Genomic DNA, 16,759 nt, shown 5'->3' with positions numbered 1-16,759 from the left:
GTTTTTCATCCTTTAACGTCTACATGTTGACTATTTTATTTACGTGGGACCAGTATTTATATTTATGTTACACATCGCAGATATTATTTATCATTTCAAGAACATTTTGTATACCGTATAAGAGTTACCAAGAAGAACTAATTTCAGTTAGCTTTTAGAATATATTTTCGTTCTCTGACAGTAGCCTTAAGTGGCTCGGAGGAGGAGGGGAGGGGGGCAACTGTGTAAAGATTATTGTTCCTTAAGTGATCCTTTTGGGTACCAGAGCAAATTTAAGTTGTTGACAGTACATGTCTTTTTCTATTCCGAGTGTTGTACTTTGACGGGAAAAAATCGCAACACTACAAAATAATTAATGTAGGGTACTGAAAATTCGGGATACTGAAAATTCGGGAATGTAATTGTCTGGGTAATATAGGAGGGTTGGAACTTTAACAGTGGCAACTATTGATTTACGGCTCGTACAAAATAGATGCTTGCTTCAAAGTTTTACTAACCTTGAAAGTACACTACTGGCCATTAAAATTGCTACACCACGAAGATGACGTGCTAGAGACGCGAAATTTAACCGACAGGAAGAAGATGCTATGATATGCAAATGATTAGCTTTTCAGAGCATTCACACAAGGTTGGCGCCGGTGGCGACACCTACAACGTGCTGACATGGTGAGAGTTTCCAACCGATTTCTTATACACAAACAGCAGTTGACCGGCGTTGCCTGCTGAAACGTTGTTGTGACGCCCTGTGTAAGGAGGAGAAATGCGTACCATCACATTTCCGACTTTGATAAAGGTCGGATTATAGCCCATCGTGATTGCGGTTTATCGCATCGCGACGTTGCTGCTCGCGTTTGGTCGAGATCCAATGACTGTTAACAGAACATGGAATCGGTGGGTTCAGGAGGATAATACGGAACGCAGTGCTGGATCCAAACGGCCTCGTATCACTAGCAGTCGAGATGACAGGCACCTTATCCGCATGACTGTAACGGATCGTGCAGTCACGTCTCGATCCCTGGGTCAACAGATGAGGACGTTTGCAAGACAACAACCATCTACACGAACAGTTCGACGACGTTTGCAGTAGCATGGACTATCAGCTCGGAGACCATGGCTGCGGTTACCCTTGACGCTGCATCACAGACAGGAGCGCCTGCGACGGTGCAGTCAACGACGAACCTGGGTGCACGAATGGCAAAACGTGATTTTTTCGGATGAATCCAGGTTCTGTTTACAGCATCATGACGGTCGCATCGGTGTTTGCCGACATCTCGGTGAACGCACATTGGAAGCGTGTATTCGTCATTACCATAGTGGTGTATCACCCGGCGTGATGGTATGGGGTACCATTGGTTACACTTCTCGGTCACCTCTTGTTCACATTGACGGCATTTTGAACAGTGGACGTTACATTTCAGATGTGTTACGACCCGTGGCCCTACCCTTCATTCGATCCCTGCGAAACCCTACGTTTCAGCAGGATAATGCACGACCGCATTTTGCAGGTCCTGTACGGGCCTTTCTGGGTACAGAAAATGTTCGACTGCTGCCCTGGCCAGCACATTCTCCAGATCTCTCGTCAATTGAAAACGTCTGGTCAATGGTGGCCGAGCAACTGCCTTTTCACAATACGCCAGTCACTACTCTTGATGAACTGTGGTATCGTGTTGAAGCTGCATGGGCAGCTGTACCTGTACTTGCCATCCAAGCTCTGTTTGACTCAATGTCCAGGCGTATCAAGGCCGTTATTACGGCCAGAGATGGTTGTTCTGGGTACTGATTTCTAAGGATTTATGCACCCAGTTTGCTTGAAAATGTAATCACACGTCAGTTCTAGTATAATATATTTGTCCAATGAATATCCGTTTATCATCTGCATTTCTTCTTGGTGTAGCAATTTTAATAGTCAGTAGTGTATTATGTTACACATCGCAGATATTATTTATCATTTTAAGAACATTTTGTATACCGTATAAGAGTTACTAAGAAGAACTAATTTCAGTTTGATTTTAGGATATATTTTCATTATCTGAGAACAGCCTTTAGTGGCTTGTAAAGATAATTGTTCCTTAAGTGACTCCTTTTGTGTACCAGAGGAAATTTAAGTTGTTACAGTACATGCTTTTTTTCTATTCTGAGTGTTGTACACTGACGGAAAAAAATCACAACACCACAAAATAAATAATATAAAGTAATGACAATTCTGGAATGTAATTGTCTGGGTAATATAGTAGGGTTGGAACTTTAATAGTGGCAACTATTTATTTACAGCTCGTACAAAATAGAAACGTGTATCAAAGTTTTCTTGCACTGTACGTGATAGAGCATTGTCCTGCAAAATGATGGTCAGGTCCTGCAGAAAGTGTCATCAATTCGGTCTATAAGCTGTTCATTTTTGGAACACAACCTACGATCAGCTTAGAGGCAGAAGAGATGACACTTTCTGCAGGACCTGACCATCATTTTGCAGGACAATGCTCAAGCTCGTACAGTGCAAACTGTTACTGATTTGTTTGACTGATGGGGCTGCGAAGTGCTATACCACCTACCTCACTCCCCTGACTTAAGCCCTCGTGAGTTCAACTCGATTTATAAACTGAAGGAAACACTTCAGGCATTCGCTTCAGAATTGCTACAAATTTGTCGGGAAACAGTCCGCGCCGCTCGAGCTGTCAACACAACTGGCACTGCTAAGAGTATCCTACGAATTCCACGCCGCTGGCAACGGGTTATACACAATGCTGGTGACTACTTTGAGGATCAGTAAAACTTTGAAACACGTATCTATTTTGTACGAGCTGTAAGTAAATAATTTCCACTATTAAAGTTCCAACCCTCGTACTTAAGAACCGGTGTAACCGCCAGAACGTTGATTGCAAGCATCCAAACGTGCACACGTTGTGTTGTGAAGCTACCGGATTTCAGATTGTGGGATGGAATTCCATGCCCGATGCATTTGCTCGGTCAGTACAGGGACGGTTAACGCTGTTTGTGGACGACGCTTCAGTTGTCGTCCAATAATGTCCCATATGTGCTCGATTGGAGACACATCTGGTGATCGAACAGGCCAAGGCATCATATCGACGATGTAGAGCATGTTGTATTAGAACATCGGTACGTAAGTGAGCCTTATCCTGTTGGAAAATACCGAATGCAAGGCTGAATAGCACCACAAACGTGTCGCATTACGAGATAGGCGCACAAATTTTCAGTCAAGGTGCTTGGGATAAGCAAGAGAGTGCTCCTGCTGTCATTCAAAATTGCACCCCAGACCGTAACTCCAGGTATATGTCCGGACGGGCTGGTTACAGGCCCTCAACTGACCTCCTTCTGACCAATACATGGCCATCACTGGCACCGAGGCAGAACCGGCTTTCATCAGAAAACACAGGAGACCTCCATCGTGTCTTTCAATGAACTCTCGCTCGACATCATTGAAATCGCAATGGCAGTGCTTTGGGGTCAGTGGAATCGCGCTACAGGGCGTCTGTCCTTGAAGTAACCGATTTGTAACAGTTCGTTGTGTCACTGTGGTGCCAACTGCTGTGTAAATAGCTGCTGCAGGTGCAGTACGCCGTACGCCGAATATGATAGTCTTCCCTCTCGGTAGTGACACGTGGTCGTTCGAAGCCCAGCCTTATTGCGACCGCACCTTCTCGTGACCTCTGCTGCCAGCAATCATGCACAGTGGCTACATTACTGCCAAGTCTTTCCGTACTGTCAGAGACGGAACATCCAGCTTCTCGCAGCCGCATTACACGACTTCGTTCAATCGCAATGAGGTGTTAATAATAACGTCTTTGTTGATATAAAGACGTTTTTGACTAACATCAGCTCAGCGCGTTCAATCTCACGAACTTCACAGCGTATATTTAAAGAAAACCCGATTTACATTCTCATTCTGGCACTACTAGCACCACTCTTACGAGACTGGAGCGAAAATTTAATAGACATCATCTTCGAAACACGGCTACCCACTTTCTGTTATGTCCCAGAACTCCTTCGTGATGTGACTTTCTTTTTCGACAGTGTATTTGTAAATGCTGCTGTAGTTTCCCCAACAGCGTGTAGCTGTTAACTGTACATAAAAATGAGTTTTCCTACAAAGCTGTATTACAGTGAACAAATTTTGTTGTAGCTAGCAAATTAAAACTTGTGTAATAGCTATATTTTTTGTGAAAGTCAAGATCGCTGTCTTAAAATCAAGCGCTCGTGGGTTTAAAAAAATTTATATGTGTATAAACAGAGGTCACCCCAACAGCGTGTGTAAGTAATATTGTTTAATAACAATTGGAAAAACTGCTTAGACATTGCTGTATAACAAGTGCTGTGTCCCTGTTAAACAATACTGTGAAACGTATGCTATTAATGAATGAAAATAGCAAATCAACGATCAGACGTGGATAAACCGTAAGCTTTTAAGAAGATCTGCAATACGTCATTTTTAAATCAGTTTCCTTACATATTTACAAATACATTGAACATTTTGTAATCCATATCCTTTTTATTTTTGATGAGTTTAAGCTCTGCCTCATACAGAACTTCATAGACCTGCGTTTTTCTCCGTTTAAATTACAGTTAATAATGCAGGTCCTTCCCACTTGTGGAGCAATAGCCCAGAATAAAGATTGTAATACTTAAACAAGACAGGAAATTGTATATTTTGAATGTTACTGTAGTGTATAAAATATGATTGTGTACTTACAACTAAATCGACGTTATTTTTCAATTCGTCTGTCAGAAATACAGATCCTGTTTCAGTGCACATTTTCAGTAACGTACCAAAGCAACCGAAGGTAATCATCTACAGCAGGGGAACGTCTTTATGCAAAGCGTCGTGGCTGAAGAAATGAGATTTCTGACCGTATACGGAGTATTTTGGCTGTCATTTAATACGTAACAGAAGTTATAAGCGGGTCGCTCTGTCGAACTATGGATGGGTACTGATATATTTTCTCCATGGCACAGTGGTAATGCACAGTGGCTACATTACTACCAAGTCTTTCCGTACTGTCAGAGACGGAACATCCAGCTTCTCGCAGCCGCATTACACGAATTCGTTCAATCGCAATGCGGTGTTAATAATGACGTCTTTGTTGATATAAAGACGTTTTTGACTAACATCAGCTCAGCGCGTTCAATCTCACGAACTTCACAGCGTATATTTAAAGAAAACCCGATTTACATTCTCATTCTGGCACTACTAGCACCACTCTTACGAGGCTGGAGCGAAATTTTACTAGGCATCATCTTGGAAACACGGCTACCCACTTTCTGTTATGTCCCAGAACTCCTTCGTGATGTGACTTTCTTTTTCGACAGTGTATTTGTAAATGCTGCTGTAGTTTCCCCAACAGCGTGTAGCTGTTAACTGTACATAAAAATGAGTTTTCCTACAAAGCTGTATTACAGTGAACAAATTTTGTTGTAGCTGGCAAATTAAAACTTGTGTTATAGCTATATTTTTTTGTGAAAGTCAAGATCGCCGTCTTAAAATCAAGCTATCGTGGGTTTAAAAAAATATATATGTGTATAAACAGAGGTCACCCCAACAACATGTGTAAGTAATATTGTTTAATAGCAATTGGAAAAACTGCTTAGACATTGCTGTATAATAAGTGCTGTGTGCCTGTTAAACAATACTGTGAAATGTATGCTATTAATGAATGAAAATAGCAAATCAACGATCAGACGTGGATAAGCCGTAAGCTTTTAAGAAGATTTGCAATATGTCATTTTTAAATCAGTTTCCTTACATATTTACAAATACATTGAACATTTTGTAATCCATATCCTTTTTATTTTTGATGAGTTTAAGCTCTGCCTCGTAAAGAACTTCATAGACCTGCGTTTTTCTCCGTTTAAATTACAGTTAATAATGCAGGTCCTTCCCACTTGTGGAGCAATAGCCCAGAATAAAGATTGTAATACTTAAACAAGACAGGAAATTGTATATTTTGAATGTTACTGTAGTGTATAAAATATGATTGTGTACTTACAACTAAATCGACGTTAATTTTCAATTCGTCTGGTCAGAAATACAGATCCTGTTTCAGTGCACATTTTCAGTAACGTACCAAAGCAACCGAAGGTAATCATCTACAGCAGGGGAACGTCTTTATGCAAAGCGTCGTGGCTGAAGAAATGAGATTTCTGACCGTATACGGAGTATTTTGGCTGTCATTTAATACGTAACGGAAGTTATAAGCCGGTCGCTCTGTCGAACTATGGATGGGTACTGATATATTTTCTCCATGGCACATTCTTCATCTTGCTGATGACGACGAAGTTCTTGTACATAAACAGAACTGTACCGACGCTGAAAGCGGTATTTTTTCTTACATCTCTTTCGCGCAGAAACTGAATTTTTAATGTATCTTCATTCTTGGTACCGTGTACACGGAGTTAAATTTGATACCTTATTGAAAAGAGAAACCTCTGATGACTGTTTGTACTATGGACATTAATTTTGTCACGGACATGACACCCAGTTAACGTATAGCCGCTAAGAGATGTTCAACCGTCTGTCTATAGCATACCGTGTCCTAAAGACCAGGTAAATGGACTGGACTTTTACCGATATTAAAAAAAATTAAGCAAGGGAATACATAAGAAAAAAGCAGTAGAAGGCTTATAAAAAGCGGCAAGGAACTGCTGCAGCAACAGTTTCAACTTGTCTTGTGTGCACGAAATTGCAGTTACGAAAGCGTCAGAGAATCGGAAGGGGCTACTAGCACGTGATACACAATACTTTATCAAGAGAAAAGTGCTCTGTTGTGCAGATGTTTATTCAGTTGCATTTCTCTCTGCGGACAAGCTACAAAACAGTTACCTTTTGTGGATGAGTTTAAACTTTTGTTTATCCATACTCGTCGCGAAGTGCCGACCAGTGGTATACATACTCTACTCTAATAAAACGAACTGCCTGGCAACTTGCCAAGGGGTCGATTGAAAAATGCGTGGTCACTGTGATTAACTACGGCTCGCTTACTGTAAAAGGATGACCGTACACCGCCGCAATATATTCCTGTAACTGATTTTCTTCTGTTACCTGACATGTAATTGAAATTATATGAATGTAGAGTGGTTACTGGATTGATTTTTATGTCAAACACGGCAAATTAATCTCCAATAAGACCATCTCCACAAACTGCTAGTGGTGAGTGATGCATTGTGCGCCCATCGACAAATAATTACAAGTTTGATTGCGTGCAAGCCCATCAGCAACGTTCACGAACTTGGCTTAATGACTGACAATCTCGAAGTTATTGCTCAACCTGATAAATTTTCATCTACATTCAGCGCTAATAACGCCACAAGTGTCCGAAGTTGTTTTACTCGATCGAAATTCCACATAAGGTTTATGGCAAAACATAATCTTTAATACCACTATCATATTCCCTTTCCCTGTTACACTTGCGAACGGTGCTTACAAAGAACGATTGTCGATTAATATCCGTATGGGTTTTAATTATCTGATATTGACGACAGTCTCCTTGTAACGCCATAGCTTAGAGACTACATACCTTTTGTTGATTCATTTAGCTTTCTATTTTGTTCAACATCCCATCGTTGAACTCTGTAATTAGTGTACGATGACCTCGATACTGTAATGAAGTATAATCTCTGTAATGACATGCTTTGTCTTTCTCACTTAATATCTTTGGTTATCTTTGAGACTGAATAATTTCGTTTAAATAATTTTTCAGTAGAAATACCAATATATGCTAATGTTCTGTTTTATTAAAATGTTTGTTTGCTGTTAAATAACTGCTGACCTTCACTTAGGATTCTTAGTTATTTTGTATGTAAAAGGTGGCGTTGTTCCCCTCGGGAGCGGAACTGTCTAGCGCGTGCAAATTGTGGTTGGACTAAGTAGAAAAGGTGGAACCAAGAGTCAGTCAGGGACGAGCTACCAAACTGTCAACTGCTCATGTAAAAGTTGTGTATTGTGATGGTTTCGAGAGAGGCTTTTCCTGGCGCTTTCCAAGGCTTCTAATGAATGGATAAAGAGCTGGAACTATTCTGGAATTGATGTCTATCATCGCCACCAAGAAATGAGAGAGTCTGGCAATTCTACCTGCAAATCCACCTACCAACATGCAATCGCCACCACATTGCACATTGCACAATCGCTGTATTTGTAAGCCAGAACGAAATCTTTGGGAAAAAAGACGAAGTGCAGCATTCCGTGTTAATCATGGCTGAGAGGCATGCAGCGCACACAAAACAAGGACGAGCAGCAGATTTATTTGCAAAATACGTTACCAAAGAAGGCAACGTTAGCAAAAAGATATTCACATGAGACCTAGTGTGGTCATATCCAAATCTCACAAACTGAGTAGCAAAAACACTTTAGTGAGGTTTGTGGAACTTTGGATTTCAAAGATATCATCATTGTTTTGTTTGGGTTAGATGCGTCCAATTAATAGACCTGTTTTCAAATGTTCATCAGTCAATCTCGTTCGATGTGCTGGCGTTACATACTCCATTTTGGAAAATATTTTATCACAGACATGAGTGGTTCCGAACACTGATGCCATGCCAGCGGCAAATTTCTTCAGTTTCGGAAACTCATCTTCAGATAAGCAGCGGTAAAATTAAGCAACTATTTCTTCTCTGCGCTTCTCTTTCAAAAAGTTATTCGCTTGCAAATCAAAGAGCTCCAACTGTAGTTCAACTGGCACAGCATAAAGTTTACTGTCAAACAGTCTGGAATTGAAGAATGTCACTCTCAGTTCGATCGAGATCCGAAATCCTCTCCAAAAATGCTTCTCATGCCACAAATAATATCTCTCGGAAGATCAAGGTTGACATCTTCGGCGCTTGTAGCACAAAACTCTTTGAAATGTCGAAAATGAGAAAACTTTTCCCCTTCCAACTGTGCTTCAAACAGTGACAGCTTTCTCTGAAATCTTTCAATGATTTTTGGAAGTTACGCACGAGATAATCCTTTCCCTGCATTTTCAAGTTTCGCTCATTTATGAGGAATGTGTTGTCGAACAAAAATTACAACTTCGACAGCGGTGGATCAGATCTACCTTTTTCAGTGAGAAATCATGTATATGCATTATCTCCAAAGTCTTGAGGTTGCAGCTCATACTGTCTGTTAAATAACTAATGTATAACACGAACAGCAGCGGTCCTCAAACAAGGGTGATAGGAAACGACGTAGGCAGGTCGTATTAAAGAAAGACATAGAAGCAATTAAGGCCGTCCTCCCAGATTTGTTACCGGTAGGTTCGATCAACACTCGAACATTATGGAAATGCTTCGTAAACAGAAACGGGTATCCTTAGAATGAAAGCGAAATTTTTTTCGCGAACCGCTGTTGGGAAAATTTAGGTAACCGGCCTTTAGAACTGACTGCAGAACGATTCTGCTGCTCCCAAGGTATATTTTGCGTAAGGGCCGCGAGGACAAAATAAGAGAAATTAGGACTTGTAAAAGGGCATATTGACAATCGTTTTTCTCTTACTCCACTGACGAGTGAAACGGGAAAAGGGATGACTAGTAGTGGAGCAAGGTACCCTCCACCACGCACTTGATTGTGACTCACGGAATATGTATCTGGATGTAGATGTAGAACGTGTTACAAGTGTACCTATAGTTCCGTGCAATACACATTATGTGGAGCGTGATTATATTCATACAGCTTCCACAGTGTGTCATGTTATCGACAGTATATACATGCTCCAAAGGGAGTAAACACCAGTTTCCATGTAGAGATGCACACAACGCGGTAAGAGTCGGCAGATAAGGGCTGCGAGCAGTGTCCACAAACTTCATCAATGAGGTCGAGACTGCCGTTGAAGGTAATCATACGAGAACGGAGACCTGTGGGGGTGTACAAAGATCTGGAAAAGTCTGTCCGATCACTTAGAAGTATCGCAAATCATGTTATTTGTAATCGTACAACTGAGTTCATCAAATTCCATACTTGTCGTTATTACTGCCACCCATATACGTGACTACGGTGGATAAATCGCATTCTCGAATATTTTCTTATCTTAAATATGTCAGTAAATTTATAATTTTGAAACTTATAAACAGATCAAAGCGGTGTGGCGGACCAGGACTCGAACGTGGAACCTTGTTTTCCGTGGGAAATTCTTTCATGGGTAAATCTTTTACCCACAGACAAGGAATCCCATCCCTACACGTTATCATCGATGTCGTCCAATATATGGCATGTGTGGGGCTTGACCAGAAATGAAAGAGAAGAAAATAAGAGCTCCAGATGGCAAACAGCTTAGGAAAAAATAGCATTTTGGCGCGGATCGGGTGAGACAAGGGCCACTTACGTGAGGTTGTTTTCCACACACCGTTTCGCGCAACGTAAGCAGTACGGAGTGATAATCCGAAGGTCATGCGATCGAGAAATTTTTTAAATTGTTACGGCAAATAAACCGAAACAATGCTCAGTTTATAGTATTTATATTTATAGTATTTATATTTATAGTAAAAAAGGCAAAGAAAAATTCGGGACAGCAAATAAATTTCGGAGAAACTATAGTAGCAGCATCCAGCAGGACGCTGCAAATATATTTCCAAGATAGGATTGTAAGGCGTATACGCCAAGCTCGAACATAAAATTATATCATTTTATTACTCTACAGTTGATGATTTACAGGGGAAGAAGTAATTTTCTCGGCATCTTGCACACATTATAAGCGCTGCATTCTTACAATTACATGGTTGTTTTAATGTTTCTACAGGAAAACAAACTTGGTCTACTTTCATCAGAGGTTCTCTATCGTCGTACAGTTTTTTGCAGCAAACCACGCGTAATGCTGCTCGCAGTTAAAAGTGAAACTCATGGGATACGAAGTCCTGTACGCTCTAATTATAATCCCTTCTTGGAACGTTATGTGCAAAGCCCTCGTGGAAGCTGTAAGTACAATCACTTCTCGGAAATTTATTTGCTATGTGAAATATACCTTTGCCTTTTCGTTTCAAGTAGTATATGAAAATATTAATAAATTCAATATACTGAGCATCTCTGTTCATTTGCAATGAAAGTAACGTAAAAAAATAAAAAAGTTGACTGTATAGGGACTCGACCTGATGACCATCGGATTGGCGTTCTGTACTATTTGCGCTACACCAGATGCTATGTGGAGGCAGCGCTCATGCGTGACCGTACCGCGTCAGAAATGCTATTTTTTCCTTAACGTTTGGCTATCTGGAACTCTCACATCTACAACTTTCATTTTTGGCCAAGCCCTGAATAAACCACTGATTTGGACGAAATCGGTGATGATTGAGTAGGCGCGGTCCCCTTGTAAACTGCCCACGCACGACTCAAGACCCGTCCGCACAGCCTTATTTCTGCAGGTACTTTCCTCATATTCTCTAAACTACACAGAAGCTCTCCTGCACACCTAGCGGGTCTAGTATTCCTGGAAGGAACGATTTCATGGACAAATGGCTTACAATTATGCACTACACGTTTCCTGGCTGAATCTTTCACTTTAGCCGCGCGGGATTAGCCGAGCGGTCTTGGGCGCTGCAGTCATGGACTGTGCGGCTGGTCCCGGAGGAGGTTAGAGTCCTCCCTCGGGCATGGGTGTGTGTGTCTGTCCTTAGGATAATTTAGGTTAACTAGTGTGTAAGCTTAGGGACTGATGACCTTAGCAGTTAAGTCCCATAAGATTTCACACACATTTGAACTTTTTTTGTCATTTTATGGCGGAGTGTGCAGTTTATATCAGTTTCTTCTGACAGATTAAAACTATGTGCCAGACCGGCACGAATGTGGAATTTATACCACCTGAGCTATCCAGGAGCCCAATATCCCAAGGTGAGCTTCTGTGACTTGTAGAAAGCAGGAGAGAGGCAGGGGGTCTACTGCTAGAAATAAAGGGTGTTCGGAAATTCCCATTACAAACTTCTAGGACTTGTAGAGGGGAGAGAGTACATGATATTTTTAATAGGAACGCATGTCCGGAAACGTACCGTTCTTATGCTACAGCCGTTTGAAAACATGTTTTCTAGGTAGGTGTGCAACAAGGTAGTAATGGCGGGAGGGGGGGGGGGGGGACTGGCCACGTCGGATCAGCTGATGTCGTTTGACGTCCATCCTACCTCTTTGACCTGGTTCGAGCCTCATTCAGGGATTTGTGTTAGAGCAACGTGGTTGCGTACATGTTTGCAGAATACACCGACATGATCCTTCTGTTTGGCGAACGTCATAGTAATGGAAGAGCTACTCATCCCCTTTATCAAGATCGTTCTCCACAACGTTCGACGCCATCGCATGTCCTTTCCGCCACAATTATTCACTGTCAGCAGGCTGACTGTGGTGCTTGAAGGAAACGCCGCACACCAGAATTGGAAGGGGCATTGTTGCATCACGTTGAAGAGAACCCGTCAACAAGTACACGAACAATTTCTTTGGCTATTAATGAGTGGAACTGTAAAACAAGTGATGTACTGGGTCACAATTAATCAGGTACTTGTAAAAGTGGTCGAATTACCAGCAAGTTTAGAAATGGTTGAAGCACGGAAACGATATGTTTCCGGACATATGTTCCAATCCAGAATATTGTCTACACGTCTAGCAGTTTGTAATGGGAATTTACGAACATCCTGTAAAAATGTGAGGGTGAGTTAAGGGTTGTACCTCGATGGCTCAGCCAGTAACGGAGTTGCCCGCGAATATCAAAATCCCAGATTTGAACTCCCAGATTTAAACTGCCAGGGGGAATAAAACCAGCGCTTATCCTCCTTCAGAGTGAAGGATTCATTCAGGATTCCCTCATTTTGCTAACGAAAAAAGTTACACCGGAATAAGCATTAGAAGTGAATACTCCAGTCATCTTATTCATTGGCAGACTAGTAAAGCAAACTAACATAACAATCTTAACGGTATTTAACTTGCTTTAAGCAAATCGGTTGAGTTACTGATAAAGTACGTGCAGCCGGTACTGGCGGTATTCGCTAAGAGCTTCTCTGTGATTAATTACGCGTGAGCGATCGATCGCCTAAAAGGACCGGAATGTTCGTAGCCCGTGTTGTCATTCATCATTTATGAGCGAGTATATCTTTCTCCTGTTCACACAGTGACGCACATTCGGGTCTGTTGAACAGTGAATACTACGGTCACTTCTCGTACTTCATATACAGGGCTACTATAAATGATTCATTCGTTGTCAGAGCTATATATTTCCGAAGTATTACATGTACAAATATGTTACAGGAATAGTACTGTACACTGACCAATTTTTCATATACATCTACATTTACATGGATACTCTGCAAATCACATGTAAGTGCCTGGCAGAGGGTTCATCAAACAACCTTTACAATTTTCTACGATTCCAATCTCGTATAGCGCGCGGAAAGAACGAACACCTATATCTTTCCGTACGAGCTCTGATTTCCATTATTTTATCATGGTGATCGTTTCTCCCTACGTAGGTCGGTGTCAACGAAATATTTTCGCATTCGCAGGAGAAAGTTGGTGATTGGAATTTCGTGAGAAGATTCCGTCGCAACGAAAAGCGCCTTTCTTTTAATGATGTCCAGTCCAAATTCTGTATCACTTCAGTGACACTCTCTGCCATATTTCGCGATAATACAAAACGTGATGCCCTTCTTTGAACTTTCTCGATGTCACTCCTACCCGGTAAGGGTCCCACACCGCGTAGCAGTATTCTAAAAGAGGACAGACAAGCGTAGTGTAGGCAGTCTCCTTATTAGGTCTGTTACATTTTCTAAGTGTCCTGCCAATAAAACACAGTCTTTGGTTAGCCTTCCGCACAACATGTTCTGTGTTCCTTCCAATTTAATTTGTTCGTAATTATAACTCTTAGGTATTTAGTTGAATTTACGGCATTTAGATTTGACTGATTTATCGTGTAACCGAAATTTAACGAATACCTTTTAGCACTAATGTGGATGACCTCATACTTTTCGTTATTTACGGTCAACTGCCAATTTTCACACCATACAGATATCTTTTCTAAATGGTTTTGCAGTTTGTTTTGATCTTCTGATGACTTTATTAGTCGATAAGCGACAGCGTCATTTGCAAACAACCGAAGAGGGCTGCTCAAATTGTCTCCCAAATCGTATATATAGATAAGGAACAGCAAAGGGCCTATAACACTACCCTGGGGAACGCTTGAAATCACTTCTGTTTTACTCGATGACTTTCCGTCAGTTACTACGAATCGTGACCTCTCTGGAAGTCACAATTCCAGTCACGTGACTGGGACGTATTCCATAAGCACGCAATTTGACTACAAGCCGCTTGTGTGGTATAGTGTTTGAACTCTACAAGTGTTCTATGAGTACCCTTCTTGTCACACGACACACGTCCAAGCGTAGCAACAATGGTTAGTGATTATCACAGAGGCAATGATGCTTTCTCCGAGCTGTTCCAGTGTACTTGGCAGAGGGGGTATGTAACTTAGAAGTGGATACCTCCGGAGTAGTGAAGCAACTTAAATAAAAGCAAGTCTTCCGGTACAGACTGTGTACCAATTAGGTTCCTTTCAGAGTATGCTGATGCAATAGCTCCATACTCAACAATCGTATACAACCGTTCGCTCGATGAGGGATCTGTACCCAAAGACTGGGAAGTTGCACAAGTCACACCTATACTTAAGAAAATCAAAAGGGGTAATCTACTAAATTACAGACCCATATTATTAACGTTGATATGCAGAAGGAGTTTGGAACGTAAATTGTTTTAGAACATTTTGAATTACCTCGAAGAGAACAGTCTAAACACAAGTAGCTCTTTACTCTCACGAAGTGCTGAATACTACTGACAAGGGATTTCAAATTGACTCCGTATTGTAGATTTCCAGAGGACTTTTGACGCTGTACCTCACAAGCGGCTTGTATCCAAATTGCGCAGTTATGCGGCTGGTTTCTTGATTTCCTGTCAGAGAGGTCACAGTTCGTAGTAATTGATAGAAAGTCATCGAGTAAAACAGAAGTGATTTCTTGGGTTCCCCAAGGTAGTGTTATAGGCCCTATGCTGTTTCTTATCTGTATAAATGATTTAGGAGACCACCTGTGCAGAGGTCTTAGGTTGTTTGCAGATGATGCTGCCGCTTAACGCCTAGTAAAATCATCAGAAGATCAAAAGAAATTGCGAAGCGATTTATAGAAGATATCTGTGTTGGCAATTGACCCCAAATAACGAAATGTGTGAGGCCATCCACATGAGTGCTAAAAGGAATCCATGAAACTTCAGTTACGCGATAAGTCCATCATATCTGAAGGTAGTAAAGTCAAATAAATACCTAAGAATTACAATTAGGAACAACTTAAATTGGGAAGAACACATAGAAAATGTTGTGGGGAAGGTGAACCAAAGACGGCAATTTATAGGCTGAACACCTTAGAAGATGCTACAGATTTACTGAAGAGGCTGCCTACATTACACTTGTCCGTCCTCTTTTGGAGGACTGCTGTGGAATCCCTACCAGATAGGATTAAAAGAATACATCAAGAAAACCTAAAGAAGAGCAGCACGTTTTGTGTTATCGAGAAATAGGGGAGAGAGTGTCGCGGACTTGCCACAGGATTTGGGGTGGACATCATTAAAACAAAGGTGTTTCCCGTTGCGACGGGGTCTTCTCACGAAATTTCGATCATCTACTTTCGCCTCCGAATGCTAAAATATTTTGTTGACGTCGCCCTCCATAGGGAGAAATTATCATCATAATAAAATAAGGGTAATCAAAGCTGGCATGGAAAGATGTAGGTGTTGAAACGTCCCCTTAGAAAAATTAAGAATGACAGTGCTGGAAAAACTGTTACGTTATTTGATACAGAAACAGCTGAGTAAATCTCAACGTACTCGGACAGCTTTCTCTTTACTTATTCTGTTGTTGTTGTTGTGTTGTTGTTGTGGTCTTCAGTCCTGAGACTGGTTTGATGCAGCTCTCCATGCTACTCTATCCTGTGCAAGCTTCTTCATCTCCCAGTACCTACTGCAACCTACATCCTTCTGAATCTGCTTAGTGTATTCATCTCTTGGTCTCCATCTGCGATTTTTACCCTCCACGCTGCCTTCCAATACTAAACTGGTGATCCCTTGATGCCTCAGAACATGTCCTACCAACCGATCCCTTCTTCTGGTCAAGTTGTGCCACAAACTTCTCTTCTCCCCAATCCTATTTAATACTTCCTCATTAGTTATGTGATCTACCCATCTAATCTTCAGCATTCTTCTGTAGCACCACATTTCAAAAGCTTCTATTCTCTTCTTGTCCAAACTATTTATCGTCCATGTTTCACTTCCATACATGGCTACACTCCATACAAATACTTTCAGAAATGACTTCCTGACACTTAAATCTACACTCGATGTTAACAAATTTCTCTTCTTCAGAAACGCTTTCCTTGCCATTGCCAGTCTACATTTTATGTCCTCTCTACTTCGACCATCATCAGTTATTTTGCTACCCAAATAGCAAAACTCCTTTACTACTTTAAGTGTCTCATTTCCTAATCTAATACCCTCAGCATCACCCGACTTAATTCGACTACATTCCATTATCCTCGTTTTGCTTTTGTTGATGTTCATCATATATCCTCCCTTCAAGACACCATCCATTCCGTTCAACTGCTCTTCCAAGTCCTTTGCTGTCTCTGACAGAATTACAATGTCATCGGCGAACCTCAAAGTTTTTATTTCTTCTCCATGGATTTTAATACCTACTCCGAATTTTTCTTTTGTTTCCTTTACTGCCTGCTCAATATACAGATTGAATAACATTGGGGAGAGGCTACAACC

This window comes from Schistocerca cancellata, chromosome 2 (assembly GCF_023864275.1).
Source record: "Schistocerca cancellata isolate TAMUIC-IGC-003103 chromosome 2, iqSchCanc2.1, whole genome shotgun sequence".
Classification (NCBI taxonomy): domain Eukaryota; kingdom Metazoa; phylum Arthropoda; class Insecta; order Orthoptera; family Acrididae; genus Schistocerca; species Schistocerca cancellata.
The sequence above is the reverse complement of the archived record's forward strand: the minus strand, read 5'-3'. Positions refer to the sequence as shown.